Raw genomic sequence first — 26,234 nt, 5'->3', positions numbered from 1 at the left:
GGTAAGAGTTGTCTTTGCTTCAGAAGCAGAAGCATCCGTGTCAGCCAGGAGAGTGGAATGTTTGGGAATTTGTCAGGAATGCAAATTTTCAGGCCCTAGCCCAGACCTACTGAATTGAAATCTGTGGGGATGGGACCCAGCAGCGTGTTTGAACAAGCCCTCCAGGCAGTGCTGATGCACACCAGAGTTTGAGAACCACTGCCTTAGCCCAACCTACAACAGTAGTCAAAAAAGGTGGCAGGGGACACGCCATAAAAATCATGTCAAGAATTCTTGTCCACCAATGCTGGTGATAGGTTACACTGTTTTATATAATAAAACAGGGACCGTGGCTAGTATAGGGAATAGTCTATAGAGATGGTATAAGGAGTTTGAGAGAAATATTCAGGAACATTTGAAGGTAAACATTCTTCATTAATGCTACTCTGTTTCCCTGGGTCTCCAAAACATTTTTTTTTTTTTTTAGAAAACTTGATCCTGTCTCACGTTTAGATACTTGATGCTACAGGAATGTGAGAAGAAAAATGGGGAGACGTTTTTTCATCTTGTAAGGTCAAATAGTTCCTGACCTTGAGGAAGTAACTCTCTCCAGCTTCTCTTCTATTTTTCATTCTTAGAAATCAACCCTAATTCTTCTCAACTTGGCAAAAATAAATTTTCCAGAGACTGTGAAGTCCAGGTGAGTTTCATACCGTCATCATCTTGTGAACTGGGCATGAGAAGGGGCAGACATAGAATATGCTTAAGACTCTCGCAACATTTTTCAATATGTTGTGTGGTAGATATTTTTCCAAATACGAACCTAAATGTACCAGCTCTATTTATTCATTAGATACCCGCTAATTTAAAATGCTACTTTTCAAAATGCAATGTGATAACTAAAACATGGTGAGGTGTGTATAGAAATTCTGTGTACTATTTTGCAATTTTTTTGTGAATTGGGTGGGGAAGTGACCATTAGCCCTATTGCAGCTCCGGAGCTGGGCATCCCACACACATGAATTTAGTTCTTATACTCTCTGCTCTGTTCGTTTCACCTATTTTCTTATTTCCCTAACAGGAACAACATTTTTAATTAATGCAGCTTTATCTCTTTTAATAACTCATGGGTCATGGCATTAAAAATTTTCCTTTTTTTCTGAATCTCTGTTGAGCATGCCTTTCTTTAATACTAAGTGTGTTGAATGCCAGAAAATATCCCTCAAGTGGTCAATTCAGATACTAAATCTCTTATAACTGATTTTGATTTTTACATATTGACTTGTTCTGAGAAAACTACTGGCAAATTGTACTCACCATCTATAAATGCATAATTAGCTTTAAGTCAACATCATGGTCACATGAACTATCAGCCACTCAAAGTCTTGTCTGCCCAAGTTAGATACACATATTTCTATGAAGCCCAGATCTCTGTGGTATAAAGAAAATGCCCAAATTGCCATTCCAGTGTGTGCTTTACTAGCTGAATTTCACAAATTATCAGAATAACAATAAATGGATTTGCTCTGACTTAGTGAGGCTCTCAAATAGGCGTGGAAATGGGAATGCAACACTCTCTTTAAAGGTTTGAAATCCTTTCTAATATTTTAATATCTTTTCATGCTTGGTGATTCTCAAACTTGACCATACATTAGAAACACTTGGAAGGCTGTACAAAATGTACTTATACCTGGGTCTCTGATGAATCAGAATCTCTGAGGTTAGAGCCCTATTGTCTATATAGTTTAACTTGTCAAATGATTCTAATATACAAGGGTGGTTGAGAACCATCACAAATGGCTCCCAGGGTTTCGTCTCAATCATCTGGCTGGCAGGCCAGATCACTGGAATCCTAGTTCATTTTCGAAGGAAAAGGGAGCACATACAGAATAAGTATCGAAATCACTAGGAGAACGGGAGGTTCGGAGAGATTTTAATAGTTAAAACTATTTCCAAAAGAGGGCCTGTGAGTCTGCACTGAGGATACTATGCTTCTCTCTCCTTCCACCCACCTCCTAAAAGTTCCTCAGTCTAGAAGCCCACAGACGTATATGTATTTGGCTTAATTCAGTAGGTAAACAGGTGAAAACAGATGTTCTTTTCTGGCCCAATACATGAAGTCTCTGATATTTCACCAGATTCTTTTACCATATTGATTAACTCCATTCATTTTACTATTTTTTAATATAGTTGTTGTTTTACTCAATTGGTTAACAATGAATATTTACGGTAAGAGAATAGCAGACAGCAGAAGAGGGAGAACGTGAACAAGAAAAGCAACACATACATGAAAAATAATGACAGAAAGGACAGAATGTGGGACAGGAAGGCAGAGCTGTATTCATCCATAGTTTTTCGAGAAGCGACCCGATAACAGGAGAACAGTTACTTCCTACTAGGTTTGAACAATTGCGTTGATTTCCCAAGCATTCTGTTGCAATGCACCTATCATCTCGATATGTAGGAAGACAAACATCCCCAAGGAAGGTGTTTCTTTAGTTCCAAATCTCTAGAGAAAGGTCTTGGGCACAGAATATTCAGTTTCAGGCATCTCTTTCCATTTTCCTTAGTGACATTTTCTATATTTTATGGCAGGGGATAGCTAATTCTTTTGATCTCCTCGCAAACGTTACTGCCTATGGAACTGCCGGAAACAAAGAAGAAACGGCTGTGGTGCTAACTCTGCGTCTTCAGGGTGTTCAATCAGCAGCATACGGTGCAGCTCAGAAACAAAGCACAGAGCGGAAACGGAGGGTAGAGACACAGTTTATGGGTAAGCCCACACCAGTCACTCTTCCTCACAAGGCATCTGCTTGGATGAATGTGTTTCAAAATGGGTTGTCTCTGCAAAAAAAATTCATGGACCACAATGAAAATAAGACCCTTTCAGAACCTACACAGGCCAGGAGTCATGAAGTTTCCACAGAGTGTTATTGAATAAAGTAACTTGTGTCCTAGAATAATGCAATCATGGGTGGAAAGAGTGCGACTGGTCACTCTCAGTCTAACCACATATCTGACATTCTTTTTGGGTATTTTCCAGGTTTGTATTTCAATGGGCACCCTCAGCTGCTAAGCTGGAGGACTTATAACTTATCTAGTGCATGGTTTCTTGACTTTGGCAATATTGGTATTTGGGGCTGGTTCATTCATTGTTGTGGGGACTGCCTTGTCTATTATAAAATGATTAGCAGCAAACCTGGTATCCAGATGCCAGAACCTCACCCTGACATCATGACAAACTAAAATATCACCAGATATTACCAAATGTCCCCTGGCGGGTACAAATCACCCCTGGTTCAGAAACACTGATGTGGAGAAATAAGATGTAAGTACATGAAATAGTAACCATACATGGCAGACATAATCAGTGTAAAATGACTATATTTCCCAGAGATTGGAAATCTTACTTTCAGGCAGGTTTGCCAAAGAAACGCTTTAAAGAGGTAAGAATCAAGGATGTGGTCAAGAAGGGAGAAGAGAAGGAAATACCATAAAAAATAAACTGACCCATCATGCAGTGATTGATGGAAGGATATCTGCATAAATAAGTGATGAAAGCAATATAGCAAAATGTTAGCAATTGTAGAATGTGGGTGGTGGGTATTTGGGTGTTTAGTGTGCAATCTGCTTGACCATTTGTGATAAATTGTTGGGAAGATATTTTTTTAAATAAGGCAAAATACCAGTGAAAGAAAGCCAATTGTAAACGTTACTGCCCTCAAGGCATGATGACATGTGACTGTAAGATAAGTGCACAAATAACAACTCCTTGACTGCAAGTCTAAAGCATTCTAGAACTAGGACTATACCACTGTACCATATTTCCAAGGTCAAGCACATAGTTCAAGAGCTTTCACCAACTTTAACCAATTTGGTCCTCATGACAGTCCTGTAGAGTGAGCAAGGAAGGTGCCGCATTTTATGGATGAGGGAATGAATTCAAAGAGGTTGAGATTTAATCACTATGTGATATATGAATAAAAAGGCAAATTATGATTATTAATAATTCAATCCATTTTATTGCAAAGTAGTTTTCTGTTATATGACCATACCACAGTTTATCTCTTCTATTGATGGACTCCTGAGCTGTTTTCAATTTTGGCACTATTGTGAATGAAACTCCTACAAGCATTCTTGTACAAGGCTTTTTGTGGACCTAAATTTTTGTTGCTCTTGGATGTATACCTAGGAGTGGAATTGCTGGGTTTCAGTTAAGAAACTGCCTAACAGTTTTTCAAAGTGATTGTACCATTTTACACACCAAAATATGAGAGTTCCAGTTGTTTCTCATCTTCACCAACACTTGGTGTTGTCGGTCTTTTTCATTTTAACCATCCTACTGGGTGTGTGGAAGTATCTCATGGGGTTAATTTGCATTTTACTGATGACTTATGATGTTGAGAACTTTTTCATGTGTTCACTGGCCATTTCTTCTTTGTTCACTGTCTACTCAAGTTTTTTGTCCTTTTAAAAAAGTTGGATTGTCTGTTTATTATTGAGTTGTAGAAGTTCTTTATATATTCTTGACACAAGTCTTTTGTCAGATACATGTGTTGAGAATATTTTCCCCAATCTGTAGCTTGCCTATTCATTTTCTTGATGAGTAAGTGTTGAATCCTGGATCCTAGGAAAGAGCTTGCAAATGGATCAACTCTCCCTTATTCAACTTATGTTCCAGTCCTCTTGATCAAGCACCCTAGACTCCAGTCTCACACACGCTCTCCTGACTTATGCTGGTCCATGCTGGGTAGGTTTTGTAGCTCCCTGGGGCATAGTCCCTTTGCTCCCTTGTCAGCCTCAATGTGTCAGCAGCTGGGTTATGTTGTGACTTACTCCTAATTTTGAGATTAAATCACAGTTGTAGGGATTAAAGTCCTGGTGGCCAGGAAGGGCAGATCCTGAATATCCACACCCCACTGAGATGGAGGTGGGTGGGTGAACATTGTCTTGTGGGGAAGCAGCCTCTGCATCATCTCCAAGCAAGTGGGAGACAGGAGGTTAGTGCATAATGGAAAGGAGTGGGCTACCTTTGGAGGCTCAGAGGGTTCAGGGGAATCTGGGGATTCAGGATCTTCAGGGACATCAATCTAGATAACTCCATCCATCTTTTTCCCAACCGGGCCCTGACCTTGGTACAGCAGACCTACCTTTGTTGGGAATTTATCCCTCTTTGGAGTTTGGCTGTTCTGACCATTGAGTCTTGGGCCTGGTCCCCAGTTTCTCTGCCTTCCCACAGAGGAGATGAGAGCCTGTTTGTATACTGCCAAGGTGGCTATGGTGGTTTTAAGATATGTCCACAAATTCTTTGATATTCTTCCCTTCGAAAGGTGGAGCCTAATTCCCCTCTCCTTGAGTGTGGGCAAAACTTGACTACTCACTCCTAACAAATAGAAGAAAGTGCAAGTGATGTTGTACATTTCAGAAACTGGGTCAGAAAAGGCACTGAGGTGTCTTCCTTGCTCTCTCTTGGATTTCTTGCTCAGGAGGAAGTCAGATGACATGTCATGAGGAAACTCAGGCAACAGATGGAGAAATCCTTGAGGTGAAGAACCGAGGCCTCATGCCAACAGCCACATGAGTGATTTTAGAAGCAGATCCTTCAGCCTCAATCAAGTCTTCAGATGACTGTAGCCTCAGCTGATATCTTTTATTGTTGTTGTTGTGTGTGTTGATTGTGGAGTGTTGGTTAGAAGTAAGCTTGTTTTACTAATAGAGGCAATTCTCACTTTAAAGAACATTTTTTTGATGCACAGATAAAAGGAGGGCATGTTGGGAGAATAAAAAAATAGTAGATTAAATATAGACTTTGAAATACTGGACACCAGAGATGTTCTAGAATGATAAACTCAAAGATGATGGTACATTGTACAATAAAACAGGGGCCAGCAAACCATGGCCTTTGGGTTGACAACCTGTTTTTTTTAAAATAAACTCCAGATGTTACAATGTTATTACGGTGGTAGAGTTTTTATTTTATAACTTTTTTGAGATATATGTCACATACCATACGATTCACCCACTTAAAGTACACAGTGCAGTAGTTTTTAGTATATTTACAGTTTTATAACCATCACTACAGTCTAATTTTAGAACATTTTCAACACCGCAAAATGAAACCCCGAGCACATTAGCATCTCTCCCCATTCCTGCTCCATCACTTGACCCAGCCCCAAGCAACCACTGTTCCGTCTCTAAGGATTTACTATTCTAGACCTCTGCTCATTGAGTTCTGCAGATCTTCCAAGTGTTGACACATTTCATTATACGAAAACAAAACAAAACAAAACACCATACAGTGCTTAACACTACCCCCGACCTATCAGAAAAGTCTTACATAGTGGAAAGCTGTCAAGCTCTTTGTATCAAGTGTAAGTTTTCCATAATTTTGGCTGAGAGCTTGAATTTTGTCATTGTCAACAAATACTGTCAGTTGTTTTCCTTGAAGTGATAGGCTCTTGGAGGTAATTTTTGAGAAAATGTGTGCCAAATACCCAAAACTGAATAACCTCAGTTTGTCAGTCGTTCTTTTAAGTAAAAATGACGTTCTATCAAGAGTGGCTAGGTCAGCTCAGATTGTCACACAAGTGCTTCTCCTCAAGACAGCCATTGTCCTTCAGTGCGTAACAGAAGTGCTTCCCGCCTACTTCCCATTTCATCACATACTACGTATTATATCAAAATATTAAAAAGAGGTATATTCAAGGTCAAGATTTAATAAAGTTAATAACATACGGGCCGGCCCTGTAGCATAGCGGTTAAGTGCGCGTGCTCCGCTGCTGGCGGCCCGGGTTCAGATCCCGGGCGCGCACTGAGGCACCGCTTCTCCGGCCATGCTGAGGCCGGGTCCCACATACAGCAACTAGAAGGATGTGCAACTATGACATACAACTATCTACTGGGGCATTGGGGGAAAAATAAATAAAATTTTTAAAAAAATAATATTACTGCTCCATCAAGAACGTTGCTTAGGGGCCGGCCCCGGGCGCAAGCGGTTAAGTGAGCGCGCTCCGCTGCGGCGGCCCGGGGTTCGCCAGTTTGGATCCTGGCACACACCGACGCACTGCTTGTCGAGCCATGCTGTGGCAGCATCCCATATAAAGTAGAGGAAGATAGACATGGATGTTAGCCCGGGGCTGATCTTCCTCACAACAAAAAAGGAATGTTCTTTAGTAAAACTGGCTTTTTTTTTTTTTTTCCAGCGTGAGGTCATGCCTGTGAAGACTACGATGACTCTAATATAGTTTGGTGCAACCACCTTGATTTGTGCTGAGGCGTCATCTCTCTTCAGTCATATCTGCTCCCCTCCACCTGGGGGCAGATGACCTCTGTCCCAGCTTCCAGTGGGACAGATAAGTTTTGCCTGTTTCTGAACTTCATATAAATGGAATCATAGAGCATATACTTTTTCGTGCCCGGCTTCTTTCACACAACATTATGTTTGTGAGATTCATACGTGTGTATGGCTACGGTTTGTTCTCATTGCTATTTGTATTTTCCTTGTAGAAATATCTGTCCCTTCTGTTGTAGATAGATATTTGGGTTATGCTCCTGTTTTTGTTTTTGACTCGTGTGAGTAGTGCTGCTCTGAGTACTGTACCTGTCTTTGATGAACATATGTGCATGTTTCTCTTGGTATTTACCTAGGAGTAGAATTGCTAGGTTGTCAAGTATGTGTATTTCAGCTTAGCAACTGCTGCTGGTTGGTTTTCTATGATGTTATGTTTTTGAAATCATGAAATTAGATTGGACAAACAACTGTGATTTATATATAACAAAATAAAAGATGGGAAAATGTGTACTAGATTGGAGAGGCAGTTTGGGGCCACACTCTTCGGAGCCTGAATGCCATGTGAAGGCAGAGTGGGCCGGGTGGTACAGTGAAGATGGGGCTAGGTTGAATCCAATCCTTACATTCTGTGTTACCTTGGCCAAATTACTTAACCTTCTTCAACATTAGTTTCCTCCTCAGTAAAACGGGGATAGTACCCACCTAAAAGTGTTGTTTAGAAGATGAAATAAATAATGTATGAAAACTGCTTAGAAGAGGGCTTGGTACTTAAGACATCCCCCAAAGTATTAGTTTCTTTCCTCCCAAAGGATTTTATTTGGAAATATTAGGAGATATTGATAATATTTGAGCAGGAAGATACATCATTAACTGTTCTATCCTTTAAAGTGTTTAATAAACTAAAGGTAAGTCTGAGACTGAAGTGTTGGAGTTGCAATCCCCTAGTTTTCTGCTGGCGGGTATATTTTATGCCTGGCACAGAATGGGAGTGAGTGCATTTTGAGCTTCATTCTCAAGATATTGTTCTACGGAATGCACAGACCTGCCCATAGATCTACAGGGTTTTGAAGAGTAGAAATAACTTATTGTCATCACATAGCAAAAGCATTTTGGCGTTCTTCTTTCTGTAGCATCTGCCCCAGAGGATGAAGACCTAAAAGGTAAAGAGGAGAGACCAAGATGCAAATAATCGGTCTTTGTCTCAGCTGTAAAGAGGTGACCATTGCTGTCACAGCCAAAGAAAGGCAAGGCCAAAGGAGCTGAAGTCCCAAAGTCTTAGGACCTAATAGCATGAGCAGTGACGTCAGATATAAGGAGAAGGTAAGGAACAGCATCAGATGAACCTGACTGGAACAAAGGGAGGTGGCCTGGAGATGCTGGTGTTTTGTCTGGATGTAAGGGAGGAGGGAGCAGAGTGGAGGGCACCTCCTGCTTTCCCAGTGGACACAGGCTGAGTAAAGACTTGTCTTCTTCAGTCTCATCATAAATGTGTCAGCCTGTGATTTAGTTATCTGTGGTCTCTTCCAATTAAACAAGATATGTGCAGCCATGACCATCCTGGAGATGCTCATCCAGAAACTGTTGTTGGAGGATAACTGTTCACAAAGCTTATGTAAAAAAAAATGAGAGCTCCCTATAGGGAGGCTGAGGGGATTAGTGACAGCTTCCTCTCATCCTTCAGTCTCACACCATGCCAGAATAATCTTCCTAAAGTACCACATTGATCATGGGAAGCCCTACATCGAATGCTTAAGTGGCTCTCATTGCCTATAAAATCAGTCAGACTTCTCACCCTGGCATTCGTGGTCCTCGCTGAGCTGACCTCATTCTCTTGTGAGCCTTCTTTCTGATGACTCAGTAAACCATACTTTCTTCTTTAGCAAAACTAGTTTACTTGAGCTTTTCTGACTTTTTAATTCTTTGTGCTTTTATAAATCCTCCTCATTCTTCAGGGGCCAATTCAAATTTATTTTCTGTCTTCCCTGAAGTTTTTTCTTTCCAGTCCAGCTTCCAGTATTTTCCTTCCTGTGAATTTCTGTAGCAAATAATTTGTTCATATTTAATTTGGCAACTAATCTTGTGCCATCTTGTGATGATATTTTATGGTGGACTGTTGTTTACACCTTTTTCTCTTTGCTTACATTTTCATTGTTTTATTTTTTTCTCCAACCAATTCATGAGCTCCTTAAGCCAGAGTCCCTGTTATCAAGTTACTTTTTAAAAGAATGAGGTTACTTTTTATGTCTCACTATATCAAGCTAATGATTTACAAGTAATAGGCCCTTAATGAGAGTTTCTGTGTGTGTGTGTGTGATTATATGTGTCTTTTGACAGTAAAAATGAAGATAAATAAAACTATATGCCAGAAAACATCAAGGATATCTTACAAAACCAAAGATTTTCATAAGAAAAACAGAACTGAATTTTCCTGGAGCCAGACATGATGAGATGTTGCACAGAACTGAGGATGCCACGTCTACTGTGCAGAGACTGGATTGTTGGAGGCAAGTGTGGAAGCAGAGAGATGAGTGAAGAGGCTGTTTCACTCATCCAGGGGAGAGAGAATTGTAGCATATGCCACTGTGTTAGCAGCGGAACTGCAGAGAAGTTGATAGACTTGATGTGTAATTTTTGACAATACAAGTGATAGAACTTGTTGATAGATTAAATGTTTGGGGAGAGGTAAAATCAAGGAGATGAGAGAAAAATCAGGGATGACTTTTGGAGGTGGTCAACGTTGTAGAAAGAAAAGTAGGAAAGTGTCGGGTCATGAAAGTTGAATATAGCCAGGAAATCAGCTAAGATGAAGAGAAGAGCATCTATTGGATTTAGCAACGTGGAGCCCAGTGGCGATCTTAGCAGAAGATTTTGGGTGTGTTGTAGGAACAGAATTCACATCACTGTGTGTTGAATAGTGAATGAAGACTGGGAGGGGAAGAAGTGTAGACATGGTGATGAGAGTCTTTGGAGAAGCTTGTCAGTGAAGGAGAGCAGAGAGAGAGCCATCACTGAAGGAAGCCAGAAGGTCAAGGAAGCAGGAGATAAGACAGGCTTACTAAGCAAGTCGGTATTCTGTGTCAAGGACCCCTTGTGGGCAGTGTCAGCAGAAACATGTGGACTGATGATGAGTAACGATGGTTTCTCCACCTTTGTCCTCCATGCAGATACATACCATGGCTCCACAGAAGCCCCCAGTTGAGGACACGGTCCCAGGGCCAGGGTGGACTCAGCCTCTGAATTGAAGGAGATTATTTCTGACACCTAGAGAATGGGGGATCCTAATAGACTTTAAGGTCCCAAAGGAAAAAGGCAATGGCATGGTTTGCCACCTGAGCGTGTGCACTGAAATTTGAAACCATTACACTTCTGTGGTGTTCCCAGTGGTATTCTTCTGTTATTTCTGCTGCCTGGACTCCTCCCCAACTTACATCGCCCCATCTCCACTTTCTGTCATTCAAGAGTCAGCTCAGTGGCCCCAACTTCTGGGGTGAGAGTACCCCTCCATGCTCCGATGGCACCTGGGTGCCCACTTCCATCTGACTTACTGTGTTGGGTTGGGATGGCACCCACCTGTCTCCCGGTGTGCATTCTCTTTCTCTCTATGCCCCATCACGAGCCTGAAACCTGGAAGCAGAGCAGCTGAAACACAGTTGACATCTGGCAGTTAGGAAGGAGCCCAAACTCCCGAGTCATATTTGAGCGCCACCATTTCTTGACTGTGTGGCCTCAAGCACATTATTTAACTTCTGTGTTTTGTTCTTCATCTGTAAAATGGGGGATACTAAAAGCACTTACCTCATAACACTGTTGTGAGGATTAAATGAAATAATACCTATAAAGCAGTAACAGTACCAGGCATATAGTAAGCGCTCAATAAATGTTGCTATCATTATTAAGACATGGTAGATACTGATACATTTTTTATTGAAAGAATAAGTGAGTAAAGGGAAGAATAAAATCTGATGTGAAAGGAACCACAACATGTGTCAGCCTGTTTTTCAATGCCTCTTCTGCCAGGCCAACTCTTGAGTCTATCTCTGGTGAATTGCATAAGTTCTCTGAGCCAATTTTCAGGCCATGTACAAGGAGGAGTGAGGACAGACAAGCAGTGGTTTCCTGGGGGTGCCTGGAACCTGACAGAGCCGTCTGGCCAGTCTGATCAATGAGGATCAAAGGAAGGCTGCCTCTCCATGAGAAGGACAGTATTACTCATGACCTCTCCCTGCTCTCTCACTCCTGGTACCTCCCAAATTAAGTATCTACGTACAAGACCTTGTCTCCAGCTCTGCCTTTACTGATAAAGCTGAGACACAGATTGATAAAGGAGAAGTATGTAAATATGATTGTGTTAATCAGCGTTCTCCAGAGAAACAGAACCACTAGGAGACATAGGAGTGCCATGATCTTCCGTCTGCAAGCTGGAGACTCAGGAAGGCTGGCGGTGTAGTTCCAGTCTGAGTCCACAGGCCTGAGAATCAGGAACAACAATGGTATAAGTTCCAGTTCAAGGGCGGGAGAAGACTGATGTCCCAGCTCAAACCTTCAGGCAGAGAGAGAGAGAGAGAGAGAGACAGAGAATTCAACTTTCCTCGGCATTTTTGTTCTATTCAGGCCCTCAGTGGGTTGGATGAGGCCCACACACAACAGGGAGGGCAATCTGCTTTACTCAGCCCACTAGTTCAACTGCTCATCTCTTCCAGAAACACTTTTACAGACACCCTCAGAAATAACGTTTAGCCAGCGATCTGGGCACCTCATGACCTGGTCAAGTTGACCTATTTAACAGCCTAACTAATGATCACAATTATTAATATAGTTATGGGATATTTACGTATTTATGAAATGTGTATACCACTTTCAACTGTTCTTTGATAAGCAGGACTGTCTTCTGATATGAGTTTATGGCCTTTCTGATTTCTTGGTTTTAAATAGCTGTTCTTTTACAAACTGGCAATGATGATAGATAGTAGTCTCTTAAAAAATCTTGACTTGTCAAAATTAAAAAATCCATAACCCTACTTGGGTCTCTTGTATTTCTAAAACATTTAACTTTGAAGGGATATCCAAAAGACAGAACTCTTGGTTTGAGATTTGGGGGCCAAAGGGTATGGTGATGGACCCTGTGATGAGAAGCAGAGCCATGAGGTGGTGATGCTGGCCCGTCAATTTTGTGGCTCTTGTTCGTGGAGAACCAGGCTAAAACAGCTTCAAAGCTGGTTTTGGCCAATGAAGAGGTAGATTTAGAGTGACAACTGGGCTTTTCCGTTTTATTTTCAAGACCTGGTTGGTTTTATATCTTGGCTGTATCCTGGCAAATACTTGCAATTTTGTCCCAAGGTTTGCATGGCAAAGATGGTCCTACAGCAAAATATCAGCTCCCCTAATGTATGAAAAATGTCTGCTCATGTTAGCCAAGCTCAATTGTCCCCCACCTATGCTGACATTTTCCTGTGGACGTTCTGATTTCTTAGTTACTTTGGGGTAGCTGAAATTCTCTAGTAGGAAAGAATGAACTTAATTAGTCTTATGTATTTTAATTTTTCATTATACAAATAATATATGAAGCAGTACCTTTGTAAAACATTAATTAATTAAAAGTTATATATGGATCAAGCTAAAGGCTCCTTTAACCACAGCCCCACATATATCTGTCGCTGTAGAAAAAATATTCTTTTCTTTTTGTTTTGTGTGTTTAAAGAAAATGGTATAATACGCACCTCATTCTGCAGCCTCCTCTTTTCACCCAAAACTATATGGGAGATACTTCTGTAACAATTTGCTTGGATCTACTCCATTCTTTGTCACTCTGACATGTTACTATGAATAAACTACGTCTTGTTGAACCATTCTTCTTTTGGTGCACGTTTGGGTTGTCGCCATTTTTTGCTATTACAATATTATGAAGAATATTCTTATACATGTTTCTTTTTGCATCTGTGTGAAGGTATCTCCTGGGCAGATACTAATAAACAGAACTGCTGAGTCATAGAAAATGCTCATTTGAGAAATTCAACAGGTATTTTCAATTTGTTCTCCAAAAGTTGTGCTTCAGTACCGTATGAGTGGATTCATTTTTCCATGTAACCAACACCTGAAACAAACTTTGTAAATGTTTGTCAATCTGATATCTAAGGCATGTCTCTTTGTTGATTTATTTTGTATTTCTGTCATCTCTGGGAAGGTTGAACACTTCTTGGTTACTGGCATTTCATATTTCCTCCACTGAGAATTGTTTGGCTGTTCGTGTCCTTTGCCACACTTCCACTGGATGGTTTGTCTCTCATTAGTTTACAGGAGTTCTTCATATAGTCTGCAGAGAAACCCTTGATTACATGTTGGAGTGTTTTCTTCTGTTTTTTTACTTAATTTACGGTGCCTTTGGTCTTACAAAGTTGTATTTTGCTGTAGTTAGTTTTATGAATCTTGTCGACTAGAGTTCTGCTTTCTGAGTCTCGTTTAGCAAGACTGTCTATTATCCAAGATATAAAGATGTTCTATAATCTTTTTAAAACAATCTAATACTTTTAATATTCATTCAACTTTTATTGTTTATTATATTTAGATTTGGAGTTGATTTTTAAGGAGTGGTGTGAGACCAAATAGAATATTTATTAATATTTTGTCAAATGAATATCTGATTGTCCCAAAATAATTTATTGGCTATTACCAGACTGTATTAACATACATAGTGAATAGTTATGTCAAGTGCTGGTAGATCAAGTAAATCACAGACTGACAAATGACTGTAGGATTTAGCAATGTGGTGGTCACTTGTGACCGTGGAAAAAAGAGTTGTAGTGGGGTGTTGGGGGTTCATTGGAATGGGTTCAAGAGAGAATGAGAGAAATCAGAGATGGTGAGTACACACAGCCATTCCTGAGGTCAATCAGTTGTTCTTTTAAACCAATCAGAAGATGTTTTTGACATTTTTAACAAATGGCTCAAAACCATGAAACTCTTCATGTAGATTTTAAAGCAGATGAGAAAGCCTTCCATGTTGAAGTTCTGAAGTATGAGTTTCACACACTCATTGTTTTTGGCAACAGAACAGAGTCAATTCTCCTTATTCAGTAATTTGATATTCGTGAATTCACCTAGTCATTAACATTTACAGGTGAATCCAAACCCAACACACACTGTGTTTTCCCTGGTAATTCCTGGACGGGTGCAGAGTGGCAGAAAGTGGGAGTTGCCTGAGGCGCACATTCCCAGCTGAGGTAGAACAAGGTGACACTCTTGTTTCAGCTCTCAGGTCAACAAGTGTCCTTTTCCTGGTCTATTAAATGGTACGTTTTTCACCTTTTTTGCTTCTTGCTGCTGTTTTTCCTCTTTGTAATGATCCGCAAACATAGTGCTGAAGTGCTGTGTAGTGTTCCTAAGAACAGGAAGCCTGTGATGGGCCATATGTAGAAAACACTTGTGTTAGATGAGCTTCCTTCAGGCATGGGTTATGGATAGTGATATTGGCTGGGAGTTCAAATAATGCGTCTACAGTCTATACTAAATAAGGTCTTTTCAAAAGAGACAAACATAAAACAAGGCTATGCGTTGACAGGTTCCCAAACATGTCACGACCAAAGACTGCAGAAACCTAACCTTGTCCTTCCCCTAGGAGCCCTGGTTCAGTCTGGCTCATGCAGTGTTTGCTAAAAATTAATAGAATGTAACTCTTCCAAATAGGGAGGATCAATGGTAACATGATGGAGATATTTTCAAACCTCTCTTTTAAAAATGATGTCTAAAAAGCAGGTAGTTTCTCAACTAATGGTTGACTTGTCATCTTTACTTTGAAAGGACAGAGTTTTTAACAGCATCTGCTCAGAAGCATATCTTTGATAGACACATAAAAAAATCTCAGCAAATTGGAGACAACTGTTTTTTGCAAGACAAAATGTGTATAGAATACATATATTAACTTCAAGACAGTAGTTACCTTTGGGGAGGAAAGAGAGAGGAAGGAGAATGGTGTCTTCCACTGTGTAATATTTCTTAAAAAACGACATCAATAAGGTGTGCTCTGTTAAATCTCAGCAAAGAGTAAATGGTTTCTGTTATCCTATTCTCCTTCTAAGTATATTTAAAATAAATATGTAACTGGAACTGAGATGAAATAACACTAATGTAATAGATGCTATTTGCTGGAGTGCTCCCACCATCTGATGGACAGCTCATGACGGGTTGGTGATGTCACTGACATCATCTAAAGGTCAGGACACGTTGTTTACCAGCTGTGGAGCTAGAGAAGGCTCGGTCACCAGCAGCAGAGCCAGAGTTACCTCAACCTACAAAGTTAGAGCCACATAGAAGCAGATGCTGCTCCAGCTGTGGACTAGTGAGAGCTCTGGCAGCAGCTCCAGAGCTCAGTTGCAGCCAGCTCCAGAACGAGAGCTCCTCCAGCTCCCACACTTGACCAGCTCCAGAGCCGCAGCCATTCCCATCACTAGCTCCCGCACCAAATCTGTCAATAAGGCAGAGCTAGAGTCAGTCTCAGGACCGGAGCCAATTCTAGAAGCAGGTCAGGCACCATCGCCTGAGACAGACCCAGCTCTAGCCCCAGCTCAGGTCCAGCTCCTGAGCCATTGCACAGCCAGAGCTGGTGGGATCTCCAGCATCAGCCACAGCAGTGGCTCCGGCACTAGGGCAGCTGCAGCACCACCCACATCGCCAGCAACTAAGGCCCGGCCGGCTCCAGCCCCCACCCAGAGATGTCTTTCCCTTTTCTATGTTTTATGATTTCTTATGTTTTATGTGTTCCAATTTAGATTCAATAAAGTTTAATGTCTTCATCACTTCAAGTTGTACAATTCAGGGCCGGCCATTAACTACATCCTCTATGCTGTGTACCGTCACCGTTATCTAGTTCCAGATCATTGCTTCACCCCACCAGAACCCCTGTACCCATGAAGCAGCCATGCCCCCATATCCACTCCCCCACCCCCTGACAAGCACTGATCTGCTTCCTGTCTCTGTGCATTTCCCTGTCCCTGGTGTGGCTGTCCTGAGCACAGCCAACCCTCCTTTGGCCCCTCCCCCCCATGCTGAAGACCCCTGAGGATGCCAATGTGTTCAGTGCCATGAACCCGATGCCTAGTATGACTTTGACCTGAGGAAGCCCACCGTCACCAAGGGGGTGAGGTCAGGCATGGAGCCAGCTCAACCCTGCTTCACATGAAGAAGAGGGACTTGATATTGCCAAGGCCACCTTCTCCTCAGTCCCTAGTGCTGTTTAGCCACAGGGCCACCCTCCCCAGGGTCTGGCTAGCTGGGGAGATGAGCACGTACAGACTAGAGTGACAAAAACCAGGTGGCCATCTTTTCTGTCCAACCAGCTGGCCCAGGCTACCCAGGAGCAGTTTCACCCTGAACCTCTCGTGCTGCAGGCCTGATGCCTGCCAGTCAGCAGGCTGTCCTGGCCTCCCGTGGACCACTGGGAGCCTTAGGTGCCTTCTGCCCTCTAGGGTCCAAAGGACTAGCTGATCTTTGCCAAGGAGTGCTGCCCATGGGCATGAAGCCCTGCCTGCCACTGAGGCACTGCCCTCTGTGCACCTCCCTCACACCTTCCCAGGTGCGGGTCACTTGCATCTGTGACTTCAGGTGTCCCAGAGTCCCCACTCACCCAGGGGGCGTGACCTCTGCAAATGCAGCCCTTCCGTCCAGCCTCCAAGCCAACAGGCCCCAACACAGGCTTCAGGACCAGGCACAGCTCCCACTCCAAGTGCTGGGACACCTCAGGTGGGGCCAGGACCTCAGTGGCAGGGACATTGTCCAATGCTCAGCGAGCACTTGGCTGGTTCCTCCAGCTCCAAGGTAGAGGAGAGCAACATGAGTTTTGACCCAGAGTCCCCTGACGGCAAGGAAAAGAATGTGGCTGCCCTCCCCATTCTCCCTGACAGCCCACTCCCAGTCCCTTCTTGCCCGGGACCAGTGTTCCCCAGCGACACCTACAAAGGGGCCAAGAAGCCCAGGAGCTGGATGCCGGCCTGGGGTGTCCTGCCGGGTCCAGAGACTCTGCTGATCATGCCACCCCCCCACAGTTATGGAAATCAACCGCCCCCTGGTCCCCGATGGTCTCTGGTTTCATCTTGGCCTCCAGCAGCACTTCCTCCTCCTCAGCCTCCACCACACCCATGGCAGCTTTGGTCACACACAAGCGTCGTGTCTCAGGCTCTTCAACCATAGCTCCTCGCTGGCCCTCTCCATCCACACGGTGGGCGATGCTGCATCATCCCTGTCCACCTGGAGTAAACAACAGCAACGTGGACAGGAGCGTCTTGTTTAGCCCACTGGTGGGACGTGCCCTTGGTCCCGTCACTCAGAGCTCTCTGAGCACAGACCTGTCGTGAATGGCTACTTTGACAAGAAGCCCTCTCTGGGCCCTCCAGGCAGCAGGCCCAGCCCAGGCAGGAGGTAGGCGACCGCCACAGTGCCCACTGTACACGGGAGGAAATGGAGGCAGCCTTCTCATCCTGTTGGTTCTTGGGGATCTGGGCTTGAGTGGAGGTGGATAAGGTGCCCACCGAGCTCCCTCCAAATCTAGGATCTAACCGCCTGAGGCTCTGATGAGACTGCTCGTTCAAGTCCAACCAACCTGTAGTGAAGCCCGACTCCTTGCCTGAGTCACGGCCCTGTGTGATCTGGTCCAGACACCGTCCCCAGAGTGCACCCCTCAGCGCACCCCACCCTCCCTAAAGCCTTCCTCCCCAAGGACCCTGCCAAGCCCCTGCCCCCTTCAGAGATCCTAGCCTGCAGTGCCCCTCCCCCGAGCCCCCATCCAGGATGGACTCACCTCTGTGCTGGGCTCACAGGCCACCTCCTCAGGCTCCTGTGCTAGCAGAGCCTTTAGGGTCAGATTGACCTGGGGTCAAACCCACAGCTGGGTCACCTCACAGCCCTGTGACAGGCAAGGTCATGTGGTGTCTTCTCGGAGCCTCAGTTTCCTCCATGAAAAATGGGGTCAGTGACTCTGACCTCAGGAGGGTGTGTTGGGATTCAAGCAGGGAGACGAAGCTGCCCAAAGTGCTTGGACTCAGGAGGTCGCCTGGCTGGGGGAGCCCCAACGCAGGGCAAGGCCTCGATGGTCAATGCTGGGCTCAATGCTGGTGAAAATCAGGGATTTCTAGTCCCCTGTTCACGTCTGGACTTGGTCACTTAGAGCAGAGTGACCTTGAATGCTGGGACCACTGGTCATCTGTAAAATGGGGTGCAATCACTCAGCACCCAGTGGGCTCCCTAATAACAGTAACTCCCTCCAATAGTTGCCCAGCTGGGCTCCCTTCAGCTCCTCCTACACCCGCCAGGGCTGCAGGCAGGGACTGGCTGGACCTCATGTGGTAGGGAGGGGGTGTAGAGGAGGAGGGAAAAGGGCAGCCTGGCCTTCTCCCTGCCCAGGGTCTGTGTCCACCACTGTCTTCGTGTCCGCAGGACCAGCCATGCATGGAGCTGGACCCTGGGATGGAGTCTGTGGACCAGGACAGTGAGGTTGGTGTATATTCAGTGACCCTCACGTCCCCAGATGTCCAACCTACCCAACTGTGCACCGTGTGGCCCACCTGGCTTCTGTGGCGTGTTCCTGCGACGTAGGGGATGTGAGGGTCACCGAGCAGTTGGCTGGGGAGGGGACAGACGAAAGCAGCCATGTCAAGGGACCGTTGTGTTACACGTGTGTGCTGCGAGCTGTGTCACCCAGAAGTGCTGTCTGCAGGGCCCCTCTGTGTGCCTGAGCATGGACAGGAGGCCTGGTTGCCGCACAGAGAGAGGCCTGTGAGACCGTGAGGGTATCCCTGCCACACTCATGTGGGCAGAGATCTCGGGCCATGTCCATGCTCATCGGGGCTGATGTTGCTCCGTGTCCAACCCTCACAGGACAGTTGGGAAACTGAGGCCAGGAGAAGCAGGGACAGGCCCTGGGGTCACAAGGTGGGCAGAGTCCAGAGGGGAAGAGAGCATTCCAAGCTCTTAGGCCAGCCTCAGCACTTCCAAGGGGTTTGCTTTGGGAATGAGAGCCCCTAATACCCTGGGGGACCCCTGCCAACGCCCTCCCATGTAGGGCCCTTTGCTATACGCATCCCCACGTGGACACACTCACACACACAAGCATACACACACACTCTGAATGCCCAGCCCGGTCTCAGAAGGGAAGTGCTCACTGGGGAGGTGACAGGAGGAAGGAAGAAAGAGGTTGGAGGCAGCTCTGCCATGGGGCATGGGCATCCGGTCCCCTAACAACATGCCCAGGCCCATAGCATGAAGGGGAGAGATGCCAGACTGGTGGGCAGGGGGTCCCCAAGGTACACAGGGGGATGCAGGGGTTGGGGCCATCCCTAGAGCAGCCTGTAGAGAACCAGGTCTGGCGTCCTGTGGCCACCACTCTGGGCACCGGGAACTAGGATGTGACCCCCTAGGGGGGAGGGGATACAGCAGAGAAGGCTAGATCTTACGCCTCTGTAAATTGGGGTTCATAGATGGGGTGACTCTAAGGGTCCCACAGGCTTGTAGAAGAGTCTATTGACCTTCGTTCTCCATCCATGACCCACTGTTCTCTGAGTCCTTGTAAAATGCATTCCATTCCCTCGAGGTCTTGCTGAGCAGAAGGCAGCCTGAGAGCTTGGGGACTGGGGGCCCGGGCAGTGCAGAACATGGCAGAGCACTGGTCGACTTGTCTGGGGACCAGGGACAAGGCCATCCTTGTCGGAGCCTCGGGGTCCTCCTTTGGATGTGAGGTGGAGTCATTGCCCTGGCTGGGGCGAGGAGGCCTTGTGAGTCAACGGGACACGCCAGGGCCAGTGGAGGGAAAGCGGGGAGCAAGAGAGGCTTCTGAGGTCCCTCACGTCCCTCCTGGAGCCCACAGGTCCTGCTCCTTTGCGTCCTCGGCCCTGGTGGAACCACTGCCTTGAGGACCCCAAACAAAGAAATGTGTGTGTTTTGCTTTCTGCTTTCCTGCCTGGGGCTGCAAGGCTGGGGCTGACCACCAGGGGTGTCCTGTGTCCACTCATGCTCAATGCAGCAAGTGGAGCAGGGAAGGGACGCCCAGGGCTCGTTCTGGGTGTTCCCCTGTCCAAAGCAACAGGCACCTTTGATTACTGGCATCCATGTCCACAATGGGAGCTGCTCAGAGGTGGGAGGGGACCCTGAGATCCTTTCATGATTCTTTCAGCTACTGTGGCCCCAGCACTCACCCTGAGCAGGGCCCATGTTAGTCCTGAGGGCAGTGCTGAAAGCACCCACATGGTCTCTGTCCTCCAGGAGCTCACAGCCTGGAGGTGGAAAGGACAAAATCATGAACAAATCCATGTGAAAAAGAAGAGAAGGTGCTACAGAGCAATGAAGCAGGGTGCTGGAGGAGGGAGGGCCTGGAGCCCCTAGGTGGGTGTAAATGGCCTCCCTGGGGACATTTGTGCCCTGAGCAGAAGGACAAGAGGAGCCAGCCCTGCATCTGTCTGCAAACAGCGTGCTGGGGGGAAGCTCAAAGGCACAGAGACTTGGAGGCAGAAGAGGATTTGACGAGAGAGGAGGTGAGAAAAGAGCCAGTGTGGCTAGAGTGAGCTGGGGAGGAGAGAAGTGAGGGAGAGAGGATGGCAGGGCCAGACCCAGGCCTGGAAGGAGGTACTAGCTGTCTATGCTGGGTGACAGCATTAGCCTCACTTAGCACTTACGAGACCTATCATTGAGCATCTGACAGTGTCTCTACCAGGGTCCAGGCTCAGGTCAGCTGGGAGGCTCCCCGTCAAGGTCTAGCAGGAGGCTGGGGCTGTGTTCTCAACTGAAGCTCGATAGAGGCAGGAGCCATCTCGGAGATCATTCACAAGTATCGGGGCAGTGGTAGGATTCAGTTTGGATGGGGGGGTTTCAGGACTTTTCTGTCTGTGGGCCGGGACCCTCTGCCAGTTCTTTGCATTAGTGGGTGTCATAGGGAAGGAAGCTCATAATATCTGATATGGCTTCTCCTGAATAGTGGATCAGAGAGACAGAAAGAGGGAGAGAAAGAGAGACAGTGACACACAGAGATAGAAAGATGGGGAGGAGAGACAAAGAGAGTAGACACAGACAGAGACAGGGAGACAGAGAGAGAGACAGAGAGACAGGGAGAGACCAAGAGAGATACAGACAGCCAGAGACACAGAGACAGAGAGAGACAAAGACAGAGAGAGAGAGACAGAGACAGAGAGAGAGAATGAACACAGGAGAGACAGAACCACACAGAAGTCACAGACTTTTCATTAAGCTGACCGTGGAAGTGACATCTCATCACTCGGCCCTATTCTATTGGTTAGAAGCCAGCCGCAAAGTCCATTCTCATAGAGGAGCGGGGATTACATAGGATGTGTGCCTAGGAAGTGGGAACGCTGGGAGCCGTTGTGGGGGCTGCCCACCACATAGGCTGAGATGACCACCACTCAGGCACTTGGACCTGAGTCTAAACATAACAGGAGGCCCTGGAGGGTTGCGAGCCAGAAGGAGATGATGTCTGAACGTCATTTCATTTCAACCCTCCCTAGGAACACTGGGAAACAGGCAAGAGGGGAAGTGCCTCTCCCAGACGCCCAGCAGACCCAAGCCTCTTTGCGTTGTATTCTCTGCCACAGCCAGCCCTTTCTGTAATCCTTGCACTGCCAAGTCTGTGCAGGAGCTACGTGTGGGAGCAGCCCACGGGATTCACAGCCTCTGAAGGGATCTCTAGGTCTATACACCTGATGACATCCCTAGGAAGTAGATGCTAGAATGACCCCCACTACACAGAGAGGGACATGAACACAGGAGAGACCCTGAGAGGGGAGGCCCTGAGAGGCGCAGGGTTGTCCAGGGTGACATCACTGGCAAGAAGCAGGAGCGGGACTGAATTCAACTCTGTGTCCTCAAAGCTGGGGCCCTGGTTGCGTCCAGACCTCCCCAGAGGCTGTGGGGTGGACTGTGTCGGTGTGACTGTGTCTGGACAGGGTATGGAGATGGAGAGTGAGTAGTCAGCAGCCCGGGGGGCCCTTAAGAAGGTCTTGTGTGAGGAGGAAGCTTAGGTAAGGGGATCCCAGGAAGTGACCTCACAGAGCCCAATAGAACTTGGAACCCTGGTAACTAGGCACCCACATCCTAAACACAGCCCCCAAGCGAGCTCACTTCTCTAGCACTTGTCTAGAAGGAGCAACATGTTTAGTTGCTGCTTCCCAATGACCAGGGGCCGGAGCCCCAGGAAAGCCCCCAAAGACCGATGCAGATGCTGGTGCCCCTCTCGCGGCCGACGGCTCTGGTCGTTTACCCGGAGGGACGGAAAGGTAACACCGGGAGGCCCAGGGAAGGCCATTCCAAACCAGGCTACCACTGTGGTCCCATCTGGGCAGCCCTACATCCCCTCCCCATGTGTGCCTGGAAGGGCGGGTTCATGTGGGTAGACCACCGTGAGCAGGAGCAGTCGGTGAGGTGTTAGAAGCCTTGGGGGGTCGGTCAGGTTCAAAGCCCAGGTCAAGGCCGGCTGGGTGGGATGTGGAGTGCGGGGTGGTGCCCTTCTGCCTGAGGTTTATCCCAAGCCCCTGAGGTGTAGGTCTTTCCTCAGGGGTGGAATAATGTGCAGACACAGGTGTGTGCCTGATCTGGGAGAATTAGGTCCAGAGGGCAGAAGCAGCAGCAAGGACAGCTGGGCAGGGCTCTGATGCCTCTGGGACGGAGCCAGTCACTGTCTTTGCAGAGCTCCACGAAGAAGATCAGCGTGGAGCGGGCGGAAGGGGATATTCCATCCATCTCCCCGATGGAGGCGCCGGTATCCCACAGGCCTGGACCAGCAGCTACCGGGAGACGGTCTGCAGTGACAGTGATAAAACCCTCAGAGCCACCAGAAGACCCAGCTTCAATCCCGGGAGAACCATCACACCCACCATGTCCTGCAGCAGCGCAGGAGGCAGCTGAGGCCCCAGCATCCGTGCAGGGAGCGCCATCCCCTGCACAGTCTCCTGTAGCAGACCAGGAGGCAGAAGAGGCCCAAACCTCTGTGCAGGGAGGGCCATCCCCTGCACAGCCTCCTGCAGGAGACGAGGAGGCAGCTGAGATCCCTGCCTCCGTGCTGGGACAGACATCTCCTGCACAGACTCCTGCAGGACTCCAAGAGGCAGCTGAGGCCTCAGCCTCCGTGCAGGGAGAGCCATCCCCTGCACAGGCTCCTACAGGAGAACAGGAGGCAGCTGAGGCCCCAGCCTCTGTGCAGGGAGAGCCATCCCCTGCACAGGCTCCTGCAGGGGAACAGGAGGAAGCTGAGGCCCCAGCCTCTGTGCAGGGAGAGCCATCCCCTGCACTGTCTCCGGCAGGAGACCAGGAGGCAGCTGAGGCCCCAGCCTCTGTGCAGGGAGAGCCATCCCCTGCACAGGCTCCTGTAGGAGAACAGGAGGCAGCTGAGGGCCCAGCCTCTGTGCAGGGAGAGCCATCCCCTGCACAGGCTCCTGCAGGAGAACAGGAGGCAGCTGAGGGCCCAGCCTCCGTGCAGGGAGAGCCATCCCCTGCACTCTCTCCGGCAGGAGAACAGGAGGCAGCTGAGGGCCCAGCCTCTGTGCAGGGAGAGCCATCCCCTGCACAGGCTCCTGCAGGAGAACAGGAGGCAGCTGAGAGCCCAGCCTCCGTGCAGGGAGAGCCATCCCCTGCACAGTCTCCTGCAGGAGACCAGGAGGCAGCTGAGAGCCCAGCCTCCGTGCAGGGAGAGCCATCCCCTGCACAGTCTCCTGCAGGAGACCAGGAGGCAGCTGAGGGCCCAGCCTCTGTGCAGGGAGAGCCATCCCCTGCACAGCCTCCAGCAGGAGAACAGGAGGCAGCTGAGGGCCCAGCCTCTGTGCAGGGAGAGCCAAGCCCTGCACAGGCTCAGGGAGGAGAACGAGAGGCAGCTGAGGCCCCAGCCTCTGTGCAGGGAGAGCCATCCCTTGCACAGGCTCCTGCAGGAGAACAGGAGGCAGCTGAGGGCCCAGCCTCCGTGCAGGGAGAGCCATCCCCTGCACTCTCTCCGGCAGGAGAACAGGAGGCAGCTGAGGGCCCAGCCTCTGTGCAGGGAGAGCCATCCCCTGCACAGGCTCCTGCAGGAGAACAGGAGGCAGCTGAGAGCCCAGCCTCCGTGCAGGGAGAGCCATCCCCTGCACAGTCTCCTGCAGGAGACCAGGAGGCAGCTGAGAGCCCAGCCTCCGTGCAGGGAGAGCCATCCCCTGCACAGTCTCCTGCAGGAGACCAGGAGGCAGCTGAGGGCCCAGCCTCTGTGCAGGGAGAGCCATCCCCTGCACAGCCTCCAGCAGGAGAACAGGAGGCAGCTGAGGGCCCAGCCTCTGTGCAGGGAGAGCCAAGCCCTGCACAGGCTCAGGGAGGAGAACGAGAGGCAGCTGAGGCCCCAGCCTCTGTGCAGGGAGAGCCATCCCTTGCACAGGCGCCTGCAGGAGACAGGGAGGCAGCTGAGGCCAATCTCTGCCGCCTGGGAGAGCTGGCTCAGGAACCTCCCTCATTAGCACCTCCAGTCCCACCTGTTCCACCTACTCCCTTACCACAAATATCCTTCCCCATCCTCCTAATTGTGTTTCTCTATTTCTTGGTTTCTTTCATTGATTTTTTTTTTATTGTTTATATCTTGATTATTTAAAATAAATTTCACTTTCATCTTTTAACAGTTTAATGTTTTTCATTTTAAATTGTACACTTCATGAGCATTAAGTACATTCACAATGCTGTGCAGCCATCACCACTGTATGGGTTTAGAATATTTCATTCTCCAAAAGAACACCCTGTTCTAAAAGCACTCACTCCCACTTTCTCCCTCAGGCCCTGGCAACCCCTAATCTGTTTTCTGTCACTGTTTCCTTTTTTTTTTAAAATCTGTTCAGGATGTTTCCTATAAGTGAAATCATGCCATAGGTGGCCATGTGTTTTCTGCCCATTTATTTTCACACGGCCTGATAGGTTTTCCTTTTCTGTTTTTATTTGAAATAGAATTTCTCTAATTTGATAGGAAAATCCCAGATGGAGTCTAGATTTGATGTATCAAAGAAAGCCCTTTTGGTAAATATGTGCATAATCTTGGGGTACAGACTGCTGTTCTACGTGGGACACCAGAGCCAGAAGCCACACACGAAACGCGTTGCTCTTCCTGCGGCCTAAACAAAAACAAGAAAGGGTAGAAAGCTGGAAAGACAAACCAAGAGGCAGCTGAGGCCTCAGCCTCCAAGCAAGGAGAGCCATCCCCTGCACTGGCTCCTGCAGGAGAACAGGAGGCAGCTGAGGCCCCAACCTCCGTGCAGGGAGAGCCATCTCCTGCATAGGCTCCTGCAGGAGACTAGGAGGCAGCTGAGGCCCCAGCCTCTGTGCAGGGAGAGCCATGCCCTGCACAGGCTCCTGCAGGAGAACGAGAGTCAGCAGAGAGCCCAGCCTCTGTGCAGGCAGAGCCATCCCTTGCACAGGCTCCTGCAGGAGACAGGGAGGCAGCTGAGGCTACAGCCTCTGTGCAGGGAGAGCCATCCCCTGCACAGGCTCCTGCAGGAGATCAGGAGGCAGCTGAGGGCCCAGCCTCTGTGCAGGGAGAGTCAAGCCCTGCACAGGCGCCTGCATGAGACAGAGAGGCAGCTGAGGCCAAATTCTGAGGCCTGTGAGAGCTGGCTCGGGAACCTCCCTCATTAGCACCTCCAGTCCCACCTGTTCCACCTGCTCCCTTACCACAAATTTCCTTCTCCATCCTCCTAATTGTGTTTCTCTATTTCATGCTTCCTTTCATTGCTTTTTTTTATTGTTTATATCTTGATTATTTAAAATAAATTTCACTTTCGTCTTTTAACACTTTACTGTTTTTCATTTTAAATTGTACACTTCCTGAGCATTAAGTACATTCACAATGCTGTGCAGCCATCACCGCTGTATGCGTTTAGAATATTTCATTCTCCAAAAGAACACCCTGTTCTAAAAGCACTCATTCCCACTTTCTCCCTCAGGCCCTGGCAACCCCTAATCTCTTTTCTGTCACTGT

The 26,234-nt window shown here is 47.4% G+C and overlaps 1 long non-coding RNA gene across 1 annotated transcript; it reads left to right on the top strand.

Moving 5' to 3' along the window:
* The first annotated feature begins 334 nt into the window (after positions 1 to 334).
* LOC131403243 (uncharacterized) lies at positions 335 to 4,723 on the top strand. Its single transcript, XR_009219326.1, has 3 exons — positions 335 to 679; positions 2,575 to 2,752; positions 4,611 to 4,723. It is a non-coding gene; the product is annotated as an uncharacterized LOC131403243 (long non-coding RNA).
* The last annotated feature ends 21,511 nt before the right edge of the window (positions 4,724 to 26,234 follow it).

The sequence above is a fragment of the Diceros bicornis genome, unplaced genomic scaffold (genome assembly GCF_020826845.1).
Source record: "Diceros bicornis minor isolate mBicDic1 unplaced genomic scaffold, mDicBic1.mat.cur scaffold_61_ctg1, whole genome shotgun sequence".
Taxonomy (NCBI): domain Eukaryota; kingdom Metazoa; phylum Chordata; class Mammalia; order Perissodactyla; family Rhinocerotidae; genus Diceros; species Diceros bicornis.
This window is presented reverse-complemented; position numbering and strand designations above follow the sequence as displayed.